The following is a 17,711-nucleotide window of genomic DNA, read 5'->3' as shown; positions in this document are numbered from 1 at the left end:
TTTCTGATAGGTAGTTTGATTCTTGGAGCAAGTTAAATTAACTACCTGGGCCTGTCCCTGTAAGGTCATTGTCCAAGAACACTCCCATGGGAAGAGATCCAAGTAGATTAAGCCAAGTCATTGTAATCGCTTTTGTACTTAGGAGACCAGTAAGAGGGCAATTGTAATTGATTGTAAATTTCAGGCTCCAGGTTAACAATTGGCTTTTAATCACTTTTATGTAAGATTCTTTTGCATCTACAGAATGTGAGACTGATGGCACTATGCTTAATGCAAAATTTTGTTGGTTAGAATTTTGTCGTGTTCACCTGGATGAGAATGTGGCAGTTTGGAATGAAATGAACATTGGATAGTTTCTATAAATGTCAGGAGATCTGCCATGTCATACTGCCCAAGGCTGTGAAGGAAAGAGATTATATAGTCTACATATTCAGATAAAATTAATAGTTCTTATCCTTGACAAGCCTTAATGCAGATGCTTTACAGATGAGATGATAGAATCAGTTTAGGCAGGTAAAGGTGCAGCTTTAGAACCTTGATCCCAGTACTGAGAATCCAAACTGTCAGAGAGATACAAAACACACATTTATTATAATTTGTGGATGCACCCAAAGAACTAGAAATTAATTTGCTCTAGTCATAATTGTTTCTTTTCAACACATTCTTTGGCTTATTTTGACACATGTTCATGTTCAGTTCTGTTGCTCTCATAATTTGAAGTATTGCTAGAAAGTTTGTTGCATTGCAAATTTGAACCTACATTTCTGTCAAGCTTTAACAGTGAACTAAATCTGAACTGAAGTTAATTTTGAGAGTTGGAAGTGTTCTTCTAGCCTTTGAAATGAGCTGAATGAATGAATATTTTATCTTTCAAGAATGAGCTGCAACAGTTTGTAATGCAACTCAACAGCAGCATTTCTGGGCATTCTGAAAAAAGTTTGTTCTGAGAGGACTTTAAGGTTTTCCATTATAGAAGAACTGCAGTCAGCACAAGTGTGGATCTCCCACCATTGTTGGTACCTGAAAAAAATAGGTTAAATGCACTGATCCAGTACTCCCAATAGGGAGCAATGTTCAGAAAGAGCATTTATTACAGGTAGGCCTGACAGCATCTGTGGAGAGAGAAATAGAGTTAACGTTTCAAGTCTGTATGACTAAGAGTTAACTCTGTTTCTCTCTCCACAGACGTTGTCAGACCTGCTGAACTTTTCCAGCATTTTCAATTTTTATTTCTGATTTCCAGCATCTGCAGCATTTTGCTTTTAAATTATTACAGGTATTGTTGATTCTCCAACATACGTTTCCTTCACACATGTCACCCTGCTGTGAGAATGAGATAGGTGAACGTACCATTGCAAGAGTGCCAATTTACTTTATTTTGACAGGAGCAGAGGCCTACATTTTTGAGGAGCTTTGTAAATTCTTACTGGATTCACTTGATCTGCTTTTGTCTGGTGTCTAATGTGCCACGTGTAAATGTAAACAAGGGGGTTGGCTGATATGGCATTCCTCTCTGAGAAATGAAACCGCAAAGTAACACTTCTTTTAGGCAGGTAAAGGTGCAGCTTTAGAACCTTGATCCCAGTACCGAGAATCCAAATTGTCAGAGAGATACAAAACACACATTTATTATAATTTGTGGATGCACCCAAAGAACTAGAAATTAACTTGCTCTAGTCATAACTGTTTCTTTTCAACAGATTAAGCGACTTTTCAGAAATTTATAACATGGAATGAATCCATCAGCAACTCGTGTTACACATTTGTTTTCTTTTTTGATTATATAATATCCTAAAGTAGGTCAAAACTGAGAAAAGATGGAACCCTCTGTTAGCATGGTTCAACTGGCTAGTTGGGCTGAAGATGGATTGAGTGATGCAGTGGATTAGACATTGCCTTTTTAGCTCTGAGACCTAGGTTTGGGCTAGAATGCAGTGTAGATTTTTGGGACATAAACCCCCCCTCTTATCTGTTGACTATAAGGGTACAAAATTAAATAGGTTTGAGCAATTAGATTCCTAAGAGCATGAATCCCTATTACAAAACTGATCCTAATTCAGCACTAATTGCCTCTATGCTAGTAATCTCACCCAGCAAATTCAATGTAGCTGGTGCAAGAAATGTAAAACTATTCAGTTTGAGGTGATCTTATGAGGTCGATGTTGGAAAAGAGCAAGGGAACTTTACTCTGCATCGAATAATGTTACATCCGTCCTGGAGGTGCTTGATGCAGATACTGGATGGCTTAAGTGTTATGTGCCAACATCCCTCACTTTAATGAGTATGAGAGAAAAAAAGATTTGACTGTTGTAATAATGGAAGAAAATTATTGTAGTAACTCCAGTGAACCAGATAAAAGAGATTAAACCATTTATTTATATAATCAACACACAACTTGTACAAGTATTGATTAACTAATATTACAAGCTGACTACATAAGAAAGATATTGCTTTTATGCATCACGATTTCATGTTAGGGGAAAAAGTATAACACTTTGAAAGGAATAAAGATTTCTCTTTCCATATGCTCTTAGATATCTACAGGCCTACTTGATTAGGGTTCAGCCTATCAGTTTACGTGAACATGATATATTTGTAGATGTCAAGCATCATAATTTCCCTATTGACAATGTCTTCATAGCTGTTTATCTTCAGCCTTCATTGACAGTTTCAGCTCAGGCACGTTCTCTGTCTCCAGCTCATGCTGTGGCGATCAATGCACAGCTACAGCTGGTTGAAGGGGACCAAATCCATAGAAGAGTTGATTTGGTTCCATTTTACCAGCTTTAGCAAAGCATTTGACTCAAGAAAGGGCAGTTGTTTATCTGAAATATTGATTTATCAATTAAAAAAACATTCACATTTTCTGTAAGAATGTAATCGATTATCATATCTTAATCAGCATACAGCCACTTTGCAGATCCACTGCTACGTAGAATAATATTGTACTTACCAATTGCACTGGTAAAATTTCAGCCACATCAACTTTTTAATGGTATTTTAGCCTATCACTGTTCATTTACTGTATGTAGTTCTCTAAGTATTCGACTATTCTATATCTTATTTATTGGCAGATAAGCATTTCGCATTTGAAAGTTTAAGAACAGACATTAACGTCTCCTAGAAAATTGCAGACAGGCACTTTTGTCCTCTTCAGAGTTTCCTAGTTATGAGCAGAAAAAAAAGGAATAACATTAAAAGCAAAGGTGGTTATTGTTTTCTGCAGATCAATTTGTGATCTCTATGACAGCACCGTTCTGTAACCGGCACCACCTCTTAAATTGTACATCTCTGATGAATGTAAGACCCGCATTCTATCATAACTACAAATCAGCATTGAAGCACTTATAATTCAAGAAGTAGCAAAATATATATTCAGTTAACATTAACTTCCTTGTGCTAGATAGAGATATTCTCTCCTCTCCCGACTCAAGCAATTAACAGGAATTTGTAAGAAATATGCAAAAGTTAGGAAAGGCATAGTGGAATAAAATGAATAGCTAAAAGGAGGCAATAAATTGCAATTTCAACACAGTGCAGGAAAAATTAACACCCAGAAGCTGACAGGTTGAAAAATATACCCAGATGGCAATTAATCTGCAAATATATATTGGTAATTCTTATATGGTTTCTGCAATTAACAAAACAAAACATCTGATGCAGTGTTACTGATTCCCATTCTAAGCTGCTATTGAACTAAAACTATCTCCTTATAGCATAGTACCTTTTGCTGTCATGATGCGCCAGAATAAACATGCAGAGCTCAGCAGTAAGTTCAAGTAAACACATTCTATGATTATCCTAGGGCAATGGAAAAATAAGTGCTGGTTTAACTTGGATCTCCAGAATGGTCCTGGAGAAGAGAATGGTTTGATAGAGGATAGTGAGCAGGACTTGATCCCGTCAAATCTGGTGATGGGCACTACGTCAGCTGTGCATCAGGAAAGGTCCAGTCTGTATCCCTTTTACTGAAGGAGCAAAAGATGAAGGGCTTGGATTTTCATCCTCAAGATGGGTAGCGGGAGTTGGGAAAATTCCCAGCTCGGGAGAAAGTGCCCACAAAGGCGGGATTTCCATTGTTTAGTATGGGGAGGTAGTAGGTGCAGGCTAGAGTCTGGCCAGACAAACTGGGAAAGAGTTCTGAGGCAGCCATAGGAGCTGCTGAGTTTAGAGGCGGACTGCTAAAAGGCCTGCCTCGTTGGTGTGGGGCATCGTCTCAGTTAGAATAGAAATAGAAAGGCCCTCACCCCTCACAGCCTCTCGCATCCACACACTCCCCATGCCCCATCCATGCCTCCTCATATCTCCCACCAAGCCCCTAAACAGGCTTATGGATTTCTGGGTTCTCAGCATGCCTCATTATTTATTCCTGGCTGAGAGCCCAGACATCCATTAGAATACTGAAGCTAAATGAGCTCCAGAGAAAACTGTGATTGACAGCTCTGGCTCTCTGAGCTCTTCTGTCAACTTCACAAAGATAAAGAGGTTTAGCATGCTTGCAGGTGTTAATACTTCAAAGGGTTTGGAGAATTGACATTTTTATTGGGCTAGTAAATAGGAGCTTTTTTTTAAGAAAGTGGAAAGTTACCAATTAATGACTTGTTAAAAAAAACTTTGTATTTACACATCTTACTGTCGCTATTGGATCCGTTGGTTCTATACAGTGTATAAGTGAGTGAATGCCATGGAAGTGTGATAGTTTGGCATGGTGGGGGGGGGTCATGGGGAGCCATAGAGATTGTTGTGGGGGGGCAGGGGGTGTATGAGGAGGACCTCTGAATTTACTTTTTAAAAGGTCCCCTTGGTTCATGACACTTCTGAGGTACTGTGAACCATGACTCATGAAAAATTTGGCCCAACTTTATGAAAATTGCAGAGGACACGCCTTTTCCCGCAATTGAGCCAGGGTCTACGCTGATGACCCAAACCAGCCCACACCCTTAAATGGCACTCCCAAACATCAGAAATCCCAGGAATGGGGTTGGGAATCTAGAAATTGGGACCCGCCTTTTTTAATTCATTTACTAGGCCAGCATTTATTGCCCATTTCTAATTTCCCCTGAGGAGGTGGTGGTGAGCTGCCTTCTTGAACCACTGTAGTCCTGTGGTGTAGGGAGGGAGTTCCAGGATTTTGACCCAGTGAGAGTGAAGGAACGGCAATACATTTCCAAGTCAGGATGGTGAGTGGCTTGGAGGAGAACTTCCAGGTGGTGGTGTTCCATGTATCTGCTGCCATTGTTCTTCTAGATGGTCATGGTCGTGGCTTTGGAAGGTGCTGCCTGAGGAGCCTAAGCAGTGCATCTTGTAGATGGTACACTCTGCTGCCACTGTACGTCAGTGGTGGAGGGAATGAATGTTTTTGGAAGGGGTGCCAGTCAAGCGGGCTGCTTTGTCCTGGATGGTGTCGAGCTTCTTGATGTTGTTGGAGCTGCACTCATTCAGGCGAGCAGAGAATATTCCATCAGATTCCTGACTTGTGTCTCGTAGATGATGGACAGGCCTTAGGGAGTCAAGGGGTGAGTTATTCGCTGCAGGATTTCTCACCTCTGACCTGTTCTTGTAGCCACAGCATTTATATAGCTAGTCCAGTTCAGTTCCTGGTCAATGGTAGCCCCCAGGATGTTGATAGTGAAGGATTCAGTGATGGTAATGTCATTGAATGCCAAGGGGCTATGGTTACATTCTATCTTGTTGGAGATGGTCATTGCCTGGCACTTGTGTGATGTGAATATTACTTGCCACTTGTTAGACCAAGCCTAGATATTGTCCAGGCCTTGCTGCATTTGGACATGGACTGCTTCAGTATCTGAGGAATTGGGAATAGTGCTAAACATTGTGCAGTCATCAGTGAACATCCCCACTTCTGACCTTATGATGGAAGGCAGGTCATTGATGAAGCAGCTGAGGATGGTTGGGCCTAGGATATTACCCCGAGGAACTCCTGCAGTGATGTCCTGGAACTAAGATGATTGACCTCCGATAATCTCAACCATCTTCCTTTGTGCTAGGTATGACTCCAACCAGTAGAGAGTTTTTCCCCTGATTCCCATTGACTCCAGTTTTGCTAGGGCTCCTTGATGCAACACTTGGTCCCTGATGTCAAGGGCAGTCACTCTCACCTCACCTCTGGAGTTCATCTCTTTAGTCCCTGCTTGAACCAAGGCTGTAGTGAGGTCAGGAGCTGAGTGACCCTGGCAAAACCCAAACTGAGCGTCAGTGAGCAGGTTATTGCTAAGCAGGTGGCACTTGATAGCACTGTTGATGACCCCTTCCTTCCCAACTCGGTGAAAATCCAGGACTGTAAAATGAGAAATAATCAAAAAGAAATAGAATGAAGGTTTTGCTGGGGGACAAGGCCATTAAACCAGAGATGGATCAGAAAGTGGATGAACAAATCAACAACTGCAGGTGTATCATGCTGAATCAAAGGCCAAAGGCTAAGCAATTAGGAGTTTGAAAGTGCAGTCATGAGTAACCAGGTAGTTTTCTCTGGCTACAGAAGGAAGTTGAGTTGGAAGAGGCTGGAGGTGGGTGGATGGATGGTGACTCACCATTGGTGAGGGCTTCTTGCTTACAGGAGTTTTTTCAATTGTTTCTTTAATGAATTGATGAATTTAATGAGTGAATGCAATGACATTTTTATTTTCATAGGTCATTAACCTCAATAACTTTGCTGTGCAGGATTTAAGCATCATTCTAAGTAAACTATATCTGAATTTCAAATAGATAAGTTTCAGAAAAAATACCATGATGTATGGCATGGTATTTTTTAGGAATTGTTTTCTTTATCTGTTCACGTTATTAACTGGAACATTGACAAGTATGATTAAAATCTATTTGTGACAAACGTGCAAATTGAAAAATAGCAGTTCACTGAAATTGAATAATCAAGGGGTATTTTTTCAGTAATGTTCCACTGACTTAACAGAATTTAACACATTTGAACAATCTGGAGATCTCCATATCAGAAGATGGCTCTTTACAAATGCTGAAACACTGCTGAGACATAAAATGCCTGATTTTCAGATATATATTTGCTTAAGTTAAGGCAAATATATGAAATATGGATAGGTAACTATATGATTACTGTAAATAAGGTAAAAAAAAAGTTCCAATATATGACAATGAATTAACAGCTTTGAACCAAAAATATAACAAAGGTTCCTATTTAAGTACAGATCAACAGTGCACACTGGATTATCCAATAATAGTCATCTAAATTGTCTATTTAATTATGTGTTTCAAAATTTAGTCTCCATCTTTACAGGTACTGTCATTTTGTGATGTTTTAAATTGAGGCAATTCTCTATAAGCTCAGGAACCAAGGATAATGGTCATCCCTATCATTTCAGGCAATAGTGTCCCACTGTTCCAGTTGCTAGTTCCCCTTCTCGTTTGTTAAAGTGCAACTTATGAGGCAAATTGCAGTGGCAATATTCTCTGTAAGGACGAGCGCAAGATGCAGGATGCCAAAATTTCTGGAAACTATTAATTAAGCAGTGCTGTTCATGAATCGAGAATATCAAATATACAGTTGGTGGGCTCATACTGAATTATCTTCCTGGTTTTCTGAGCCGCATCTACTTGTATATTTTGGCAATTACTGTTATTTATAAAAAATACTTATCAAAGGATAACATTACTTCGTATAGCTCAGTGTGTGTAGTTTGAAACTTGTGTTAAGAATATTTGTGCAATTTATTTCTGCACGATGGGTAAATCATTACTTGGGTTATGTATCACAGTTAAGCCAAAATTAATAATCTGGGTTATTGATCATCTTTAGGTTTATTTAAGAATATTTTTGCAACACTGAGAATACTATTAGAAACATGAATAAAGAACATGTGAATATTTGTGACCATTACCAGATTAGTACCAGAGTTGAGGGACTTGTAGAGACCAGAGAAGCTGGGACTGTTCTTCGAGCAGGGAACATTAAGGGGAGATTCAATAGAGGTGTTCAAAATTATTAGGGGTTTTGGTATGGTAAAAAAGGAGAAATTATTTCCACTGGCAGGTGGGGCAAACGCAAAAAGACACAGCTTTAAAACAATTGACAAAAGAACCAGGGGAATGATGAGGAGAAAGCTTTTTTTGTGAGTTATGATCTCGGATGCATGCCTGTAAGGATGGCAGAAGTAGATTAAATAGTAACGTTCAAAGAGGAATTGGATGTACGCTTGAAAAAGAACTATGGGAAACAATTGGAGGTCAGACTAACTGGATAGTTCCATTAAAAAGCCAATAGGCACAATGGGTCAAGTGACCTCCTTCTGTGCTGTAAGACTGGTCAACTTTCAAAAGTTTCTTGGTAAATTTTACAACTGTAGAGCTGTCAAAAAAATTCAATAAAGTAGAAATATCCATACTTAAAATTTGACAGATGAATTGTTCCTGAATAAAATTTCTCTGTCATAATTTAGTTCCTTTCAATTTTGCATCTTTTTGCATGTGATTGTTGCACCAAAGGTTTGCTAATTCGTGATTTATTAACTAATAATTCAATCAGTGCAACCGTCGTAAGGAATCCCCTCCTGATTTGACTTGATTTGTGTGGCTTCTAAAATGCAACAAATCCTTACGTGTTTTATACTTTTTCTTGAAGAAAAAAATTGATTCCTTCCTTGTGAGAAATGGATTTTAAAATACTTTTAAAAACTTGGCAGTTTTATGATGATTTTTAGTGGCTAAACTATGCCTATGCAGACACTATCATTAAGGCACAGATTTCTAGTTATTCAGTTTAAATGTTTTTTTATTGTGATAATAACTTTTATAATTCGTTTAAAATTCCTCTTGAATTGTAGCCTTTTTATTTGTAGTATATTCACCAAATACAAGATAAGGTTCACTTTTGACTAAAAAAATATGAAGATGGAGGCGCTGGGTAGTGGAGTGGCATGGTACTTTTTGACCTATCTTTATTGTAACCCTGAAGTGGTGAGATGCAAGTTTAAATTCCCCGTGCTGTTTCACTCCAAATTGGAGGAATGTGCTAAATAAAAGCAAAGGAAGTGGCAATTACAGAATGGATCATACCTCTGGACAGTAAAAAGAGTGGAATTGTCAGAAGCTGGGAGGTAGCTACTTGACTTCTCAGCTACAGAATGGTTGAGGGCTTGACTTGATCTATCTCCGTTCTATTTTACTGAACAAGAGCAGGTCTCTGTTTTTATATTGATTAAAGTATTCATGCTTCCCATAATCGTTTTTGTTAATGAGAGATAGAGTCAGACTTTGTTTCAGAAACGGATTTTGGTGACATTATTCAGACTCATCGTTACTTCATAAAGGCTGTTTTCATTAGTTGCTAAAACTAACGTTTGTATCTCAATGTTTGAAATATTAACCCATCTTTCTCCTTCAACTGCTGACTGCCCTGCTGTGTACTTCCGACATTTGGCGTTGTAGTTTCAGTTTCCCAGCATTCATTTTATTCACCTCACTGATGTATGTATATCTTAGATTATGTTGGTGAACTTGTTAATCTATTATAAATCTTTTTTTAATTGTTTTAACAGTAGACAATGCCTCCAAAATAGATTTCAACCAAAGAAAAAACAATGTGAATTTGGGTATTTTCATTGAGATTGTGATTAAGATTCAGACCTCAACAGTGACAGTAACTAGGCTCGTAATAAAGCATATTATCTGTTATTGGCAACCTTAAAACCTAACAACTCTCCCAATCTGCTATAAATAATTTGGAACCCATAGTATTAAAAAAGGGCAGAAACATGTGGTGCATTGAACTTGAAGAGATGCACCACATAACAATTGTTAAAGAAAGCATTTGAAGTATGAAAACCATTCAAATTGTTTCCACCATTAATGAACATGATGACTCTAAAGTGTCATTTTGTGTTAGCTGTCATTGAAAATGCTTTTGTAAATGTTTGCATGTGTTGTATGATAGAAACCACACGTTTCAAAAGCTGCAGTGGTTTGATGCTTCAGAGTTTAGGGTGAAACATGAACAATTTAGACACAAGAAGGACTTCATCTGAAGGATTTTAACTTCCTTGACATTTTTTTTTACTGAATTTAGCTAAGAGAGCCCACCACAAAATGTTTACTGCAAAATCCATTTTGTGCTACCGAAATGGACATTCTTTGTTAGTTCGGTTTTTTAAACAGAATTATTTCATCAGCCGTGAACCATAATGGCCGTTATCAGTGCAAATCAAAGCACAAAAATGTGAAACGAGTTCCCACAGCTATTACTTTGAACAGTTATTGAGCTATTGTGTTTAGTTGAAGAAATAATTTTAACCTAATTGCATCACAAATAAGTGTGAATTCTCCTCTTAAAGTAAGTAATTGTATCAATTAACTGTAATACAATCCAAGGTAACCTCTGCGGAATATTCAACGTTTCAGCTCTACATGCTGACTTCAATATTTTTTAAAGACAAATATAAAACATTGTCATTTTGAGCTCCTTCTTAATAAATACTATTACCACGTCTCTGCCAACATTTGTTACATTAAATTTTAATGCTTAAAAAGTATCTAATTACTTTATGAATATGGGAAAGATCTTCTCAGCTGAGACAGTGGATTTTTTAACTTTAAATCAGCAACAGCATTTGTTTTATTTTAATGTGATATGTGCTGAAAAAAAATTAATAAGACCCGGAAACTTTTCACATGACAAATTTAATTATTTAATGAGGAAGCTGCTCTGATAAAATATTAATTATTCACTTAAAATCTCATTTAGGCAAAAATGCTCACAACATTGAACCAAATCAATGAGAAAGAACATTGACTTCAGATGGTTTAAATGAGCATTTAGGACAGAAACGAGTGAGTACATCTATTTCCTGTTGCTCTTCATACAACATTGAATAGATTCAGAGTTTCTCCTGCCAACTGGCCTGAATTTGACTATCAAAGAACACTGTTTAGCAGAACGAATGAAAAGTAGCTACTTTAATAAGCTGAAATAGGCCCACGGAATGAAAACTTAGAGGCTCAGTGTCACATCTAGTGTGCTCAATTGACTGTGCGGGTGACTTTAATCATATAACCATGTACCCGCTGTGCTCCCCAGCATCTAATTCCAACATATTAAAAAATGACCCATGAAAAAGAAAGTTGTAAAAGTTTTTCCAAAGACCCTTATAAAGATTACATTGAATAAATCTTAAAGCTTTCCAGTACAAAGTAAGCATTAAATAGGATTTGTTACTGCTGTGTATGGTATACCAAATTTAGTTAGACAAATTGTAATCATGCAGAATTTCATTTTGAAGATGTAATTCTATGTAATACTCATTTGTTTGATATAAATAGGTTAACAATGACCACAGGTAATATAGAAGTTTTTTATAGTTGTTAATGCATGCTATTTTTTTCAATGTGTACAGTCCTTTAAGATTGGAAAGTTCATGAGCTTTAGGATAAAGAAAATTGTCAATATTTCAAATATTGTTGACTTAGGTGTGATAATTGATAGGTAATGCGTGTATAAATATTATAAAATTAGTTTTGACAGCTTTAAATTTAAGCCATGATGGCCGACAACAGGAATAGTTCAGATTTATCTTGCCCAGCTGTTCAGCTACCAATCACTGTACACTACTGCATTTGGTTACCATGAAAAGCATCTCGCTGTTCCATTACAGGGGCTGGTTAAGTAGGATTTCGGCACAGAGGGCAGCTGAGAATGAGGACTATTTATATCAGCTGTCATGGCGTTCTTGGACACTTTAGGCTGATGGGGTGCTTATTTAGACAACAGAGCACTTCCATGTGCTGCCCATATCAGGGCATGGTGAGCTACTTGCTCAGACAGCAGAGCGTTTCATAAAAAAACTGCATCTGTTCAGAACGTCAATCAAGCTTCCTGAAAAAAAAATCTTTCAGCTACAATGGTGTCAGCAAATGTTCAGACCTCTCCACCTTTTGGGAGGGTAGAGTAAATAGAGAAGAGGATGGGCAGGGGAGGGGGAAAGTTAATCACACTGATAGATAAGGCCCTTCTCAGCAGAGAGCATGAATGATGCAACCACACCAGTGTGGTGAAATGTCTTTGTGGGTCTATATGGCCTTTTCTCTACTTTTATCTGAATATAACTGTGGAAATAGGGCAAGATTAAATAGCCAGGCCGGTGTCAGACGCATAAAGAGATACTGCAGTGCAGTGCTAATCTTTCTGCAATAGGACGTGCACAGCCCAAACTCTGACTCAGCAGATTTTTTTTTTGATTTGTTGATCCAGGTACCATACTCTCAATTTATGCTAAAACGGCAGCTGCCGCTTCCCTTCTTTAACCTTTAACCACACATAAAATGCACATTCTGGCAACCCTGTGCATTTTACATAAAACTCGTTCCATTCTTAAATGCTGAACACGTGCTTCTGATTTCACTTGCGCCCTTTTTTAAAAACAAAAATGTCTTTCAGTTTTCCATCCTGATGTGAGAAAACTGATCGACCTCTAATGCAGCAGCTGAAATATCTGTCCTTTGGGTCAATCTAATCATGCTTAATAGTGGTTTCCTTCTCAACACAACATTTTTCACTTCGGGACGACAGCTTAAAATGAGATTGCTTATGCGCTATTCACTAATGCTTACGCTGGGACCAAATCTAGGATTTTAAACACTAGCACAATAAAATGGTGACTGGCTTTGATAGTTGAGCTATTAAATTTGGAATGTAAGCTGTCTCATTGTTTGTAGACACTAGAATTTACTAGATAGCAAGTTTACCAACTAACGTTAATTGAAAGATCTCATTGGCATTTCTTCGTCACGTAATAAATGAATAATAAATTGACTTCATAAAGGGCATCTTTGGTTCACTTCCAATATGCTTTTCACCACAAAATATCTAATGAGTTACAACTTTGGATTTTTGCTTTTAGTTGGAAAGAAAATCTGAAACTTAAAAAAGCAGTGTAAAGGGTTGGGCAGTTGTTACAATTATTTTGATATGAGATCCTACATTTTGAAATTTAAAATCGGAATTGATTGGTAAATAGGTTGTGATACAGTCAAGAAAAGTCTCTCAAAAGCAGTGGTCTGTACCTTCCTATTAATAAATCATAAATTCCCTGAAGTGCTGGCATTGAGTGGTAAATAAAATGCATTAACCAAACAGCCCAACATGGTCATGAAATGCTATTCAAATCTGCAATGGCCAAATGGGCCAAGACCTTAGCAGAGAATGCAGACTTATTCTGTGTGACTGTGCCTGTCAAGTTGGATTGAATACAACCCACAATGCCTTTCTGTCACCCTCGTCAAAGGTCATCCATTTATACTGCAGAATGTTCTCAACCTAGTCTGTTTCCCACCTGTTGCTGCCGCAATTCCTTTGCAGGGCTTAACATCAGTGGGATTCTCCTGAAGAACATGTATCGCATGACGACTGACTAATCAACAACACTTACACCCTCTGACCTTTATCAAAAGTTGCCAAGATTAAAGCATGATTGCCTTTCCATAACAGTACGTCAGAAAACCAATTATTTTTCTTTTGCTGGGTTTTAAAATCTTACAATCCTGTTTCAGAAATTACAAGTGGTTTTCATTTGTAGTCTGTTCCTAACTAATGAGTTAATATCATATGACATGACCTACAACTTATTTCCCTGTATAAATTCTAAAATGCACCGTGCAGCCATGCCTGATAGAAGAAAAATATGGTAAAGAAACATGCTACATGTAAAGCATCGACAAAACAACATCTCATTCACAAAAACAACTCTCTCCAGAAAAAATGTGTAGGATTTCAATTTCCGTTTTTCAGTAATGACTTAGTTTCATATGGACATCTGTTTATGGTAAGTCTGCCAGTTAAATTGAGCCTAACACAAAATTTTAAATAAAAAGATTTGTGACAACATATAGGTTTGCAATTTTACTCTACGCCATTTGCATTCTCAAAAACAAAACAAGAAAAAACCGGTGAGGGTTCACATAATTAGTTAAATCTGGAAAGTCTGGTGTAACTTTGCGGCAAAACTTTTTTGATACGCAAGTTGGCTTCTAACTTAGCGCAGACTTTCCAAAAGGTTCAGCCTTCAATATGGGGGGGGGGGGGGGGGGGGTGGGCAGTGGTGGTGGGGCAACTCTCTTGCTGGTTTATGTTTTGGGAAATACGTTGAAAAAATGTCTTTGAGGTACGGTGACATTTGGATACTCTGTAAAATATTTGACTTAAAATTTGCTGGAAATTCTTAATTTGTTAACTTTGACAATAATAATGGCAAAATACAAATGTCACCATCTCAAGCTGAAAAAAATCAGATTTAAATACATTCCCCCTGTTCTCGAAAGAATTAAGCCTGCTGCTATATGCTGCTAGACTGATCTGGAGATAAGGGTACTCCTGCAATTTGAAGTACAATGTGGTGACTGCCTGACTAAACAAAAATTGTCACCATTTACTTGACATTATTCCCCTTTCAAAATAAATAAAATGAATGCTATTTTGATTCTGGTTTGTTAAAACAAATGTGGACAGGGAGCTTTTCTCTAGCCTTGCATTTCAAAGCACTGCCGCAGTCAGCATATTGAATATTTAATGTCCTGATGAGCAATTCCACCTGCTGACACAGGAAAAGTGACAGAACAATACATGCACTACAACAAGCTCATCAATTGACTCCACATTCAGGCTGCCCTGTCAGGCAATTTTTTTTTTCTGGAATGGTCACTCTTCTCCGATGAACCTTTCCTACCAGAAATACATACTTCTTTACATTCCATAGCTTGCAAGGTTCATATGGGCATATAAAGAAGTATGTGCTCCAAGTAGGCAATTGCTGGATGCGCATCCTTCATGTAAAAAAAATGCTGATTCAGAATCCATGCTCCCCACGGTCTGGGTTACATGCAATGAATTTAAAGGAGTTAGAAGGGTTTCTTCCCCCACCCCCCCCCCCACCTTTCCAAACTATTGTTAAGAACTACAAAATGGAAATGCAGTCTACTTTACATATTTTCCATAGATTAGTATATAGTAGAGTTTGGAGGGGGGGTGGGGTTGGGGGTGGAGGGGGGTGGTGGTGGGGGTGGGAGACACTGGGGAACACTACATTTCACAATGCTTTAAATCAAAGACATTCTTACAGCCAAGACATGTTGCATATTTTATTTCATGCTAAGATCAAAAAAGACTTTTTATTATCCAAACTGGTTGTTTGTCACACAGTTTAGAAAAGAAAAAAAAATTTGCTTACCTAGGTTCAAATGACAAATTCCATTAATTATGGGGTCTCCTAAACCAGAATTTTGACTGGTGGGTATGTAATTTCTCCCGGGATTACTTCTTGATTTTAGGGTGCATGCACATTTAGTCTTGGTGCAGCTGAAGCACACATCTGTTGCCATCACTGACAGTTCACTTGTAAGTCGCTGTTAGACAGCAAGGCTTCCCCACAACAGAGATTTCATAAGGCCGGACGCAGCACCGGTTCGGCCCCTCATGATTTCCAGTCCCATCCTGTGCTTTCAGTCGCTCTTTCTCAGTCTCTGTCTTTCTCTGTCTGCTTCACAGTCATTCCGGGCTGAGCTTTAAACCTCCCCTAACAATGTGGCCAGAGTGGCGACGCTGAAAATGATGATCAGACTGAATAAAAGGCTATTATGGGCAGGATTTAGACACTAAAGCAAAAGCAAGAGGTCACACAGGGCACTTAATGCTCATTCAGCATTGCTGTAATGGTATGCTCTGCTCGTCCACTCACCTGCTTTGTTGACTGCTACTCCGTCCAAGCCTCACAGATCAATACCAATTTGCAGGCAAATGCGGAGCAAATGTCTTAGTGTTAATGAATTTTACAATTTCGCACGTTCTTCTGATCAAAACTACCAGGGAGGCTTTAAACAAACTTCAGCGGTGAACGTTTGAAGCTGGGAGGAACATTAATTTTCCAGAAGAAAAATTTCAATAAGGCCCTGCTGGTTCTTTTTTCCCTCTTTTGCTGCTACTTTTCATTTTAGTAGTTAATTTAAAAGAGAGAAGTATCTTTCAGACAAGTTATAATCACAAGCCTGCTAACTTTCCTCAGATGTCAGGGATAGTTCAGCTACACTGCATTCTCTCAAACACTGGTTAGCACCTTTAAAATTTCACATGATAATAGCAGCACAGGAAAGCGAAGATAAATGTGTGACACATTCCTCTGCCATTTGACAAATGAGGAGGATAGACACTGAGAAACAAATGAAATCAGAAGCTGGCTACAGATGATCTCACTAAGGAAGCATACATGCAATGAACACGAGGACAGCAGGAAATTGACACCACCCCCCCCTCCCCCACCCCCCATACCATGCCACCCCCTTAGAATATCATTCTTTGCATCAATATTAATTTATGAGAATTCCCCATACAGGACATGGGATGAAAGTTTTTATTAAGCTATGATTAAAGGGACATGGGCTTTTACTAACTCTAGTCACATTGTAATATATGCTGCTATTAAGTAATTACTATTATTCTTGTTATTTATCACTGTGTTTTATTTACTACATCACTTTGGTCAGCATCCATCAAGCAGCCTGTCTCAGCATTAAGCATAAAAGGCTTTTTAACCTTTCAAAGTGATCGCATGTCAGAGGTCTCACATTTCTGTTTAGATCATTCCAGCCCATTGCTTGCTCTGCAGGTTTTTTTAAAAAATACGAAGAATTATACCCTTGCAACCTCCTGCATTCACACACATACACACACACATACACACACACATACACACACACACACACACATACACACACAGCCTCCCATCATCACACTAAAATATATGTACAGACACAGACACACAGACCGACTGACACGCGCACAGATATATCTGGGAGCATGTTGCATGGACAAGGGCTTCCTGAGCCCCACTGTCAGATACAAATGCAATCAGAGCAGTTAGAAGAGAAGGAAAGAAGAGAAAGACATACCAGATCAGAGATTCTGTTGCAGCAGTTGTGTCACCAGAGCACTAGCTGAAAGCTGAATCAGCTTTGGAGAGTTAGGGATGCATAGAGGAGGGTCACAGTATCACGAGGTAATAATGCACTTCATGCAGCAGCCGTCAGCCTTCTCTCATAACCAATCTCTTATGCAGAAAACGGGCCCTGTGATGGTATTAGTCCTCAGATGTAGAAATTCTTCGGAATTTAGCAGCCCCAACTCCTTCTATCCTGCTGCAGCACAGGCTTGCCACATTGATGGGTGTTAGAAGGTATAGCATACAAGCGACAAGCAGTAGCTGAAAGGCACAGAGAGAGGGAGAGAGAGAGAGAGCAACCGAGAGAGACAGAGACAGAGAGAAGAGAGGCAGACCACGATGAAGGACAAAACCAGGAGTTTAGGAGAGGCAACCTTCACTTGAATGGATGCTGCAGCACAGCACACCTTGATACATATGAGCTGTGCTGAACAGGACTGCGAGAAGCTACCTTCTCCCCTCCAGAGGTCAGTAGAGGTCAGGACTCACGCACGCAGGAGGGGGCTGCTGAGAATACTTTCTAATCAGAAAGTGGGACCACATTTCTAGTACTTATATACCCAGCTAAGCATCTGAAACATGCACTACCGACAACCAGTCTCTTCAGTGTTGCTGCCTCCCTGACCATATTTAGTCAACCATGGCAAAAAATAGCCTGTCAGCTGCAGATTGCCGAACCGGGAGTATTTGGAGTTCAATCGCTCGCTCAGCCCATTGACTACTTGTCCTGCAGTGTCCTGACTCTGC

The 17,711-nt window shown here is 38.8% G+C and overlaps 1 long non-coding RNA gene across 2 annotated transcripts; it reads right to left on the bottom strand.

Moving 5' to 3' along the window:
• Positions 1–2,355: 2,355 nt before the first annotated feature.
• Positions 2,356–17,584, bottom strand: LOC121287658. Of its 2 annotated transcripts, XR_005945201.1 has the most exons (4): positions 16,915–17,582; positions 15,201–15,571; positions 2,954–3,163; positions 2,356–2,825 (listed from the first exon to the last, which is right to left on the bottom strand). It is a non-coding gene; the product is annotated as an uncharacterized LOC121287658 (long non-coding RNA). The 2 variants fall into 2 exon arrangements; XR_005945200.1 differs by having other exon boundaries at positions 2,356–3,163; positions 16,915–17,584.
• Positions 17,585–17,711: the final 127 nt, after the last annotated feature.

Source organism: Carcharodon carcharias, chromosome 14 (assembly GCF_017639515.1).
Source record: "Carcharodon carcharias isolate sCarCar2 chromosome 14, sCarCar2.pri, whole genome shotgun sequence".
NCBI classification, from domain to species: Eukaryota; Metazoa; Chordata; class Chondrichthyes; order Lamniformes; family Lamnidae; genus Carcharodon; species Carcharodon carcharias.
The sequence above is the reverse complement of the archived record's forward strand: the minus strand, read 5'-3'. Positions and strand labels throughout refer to the sequence as shown.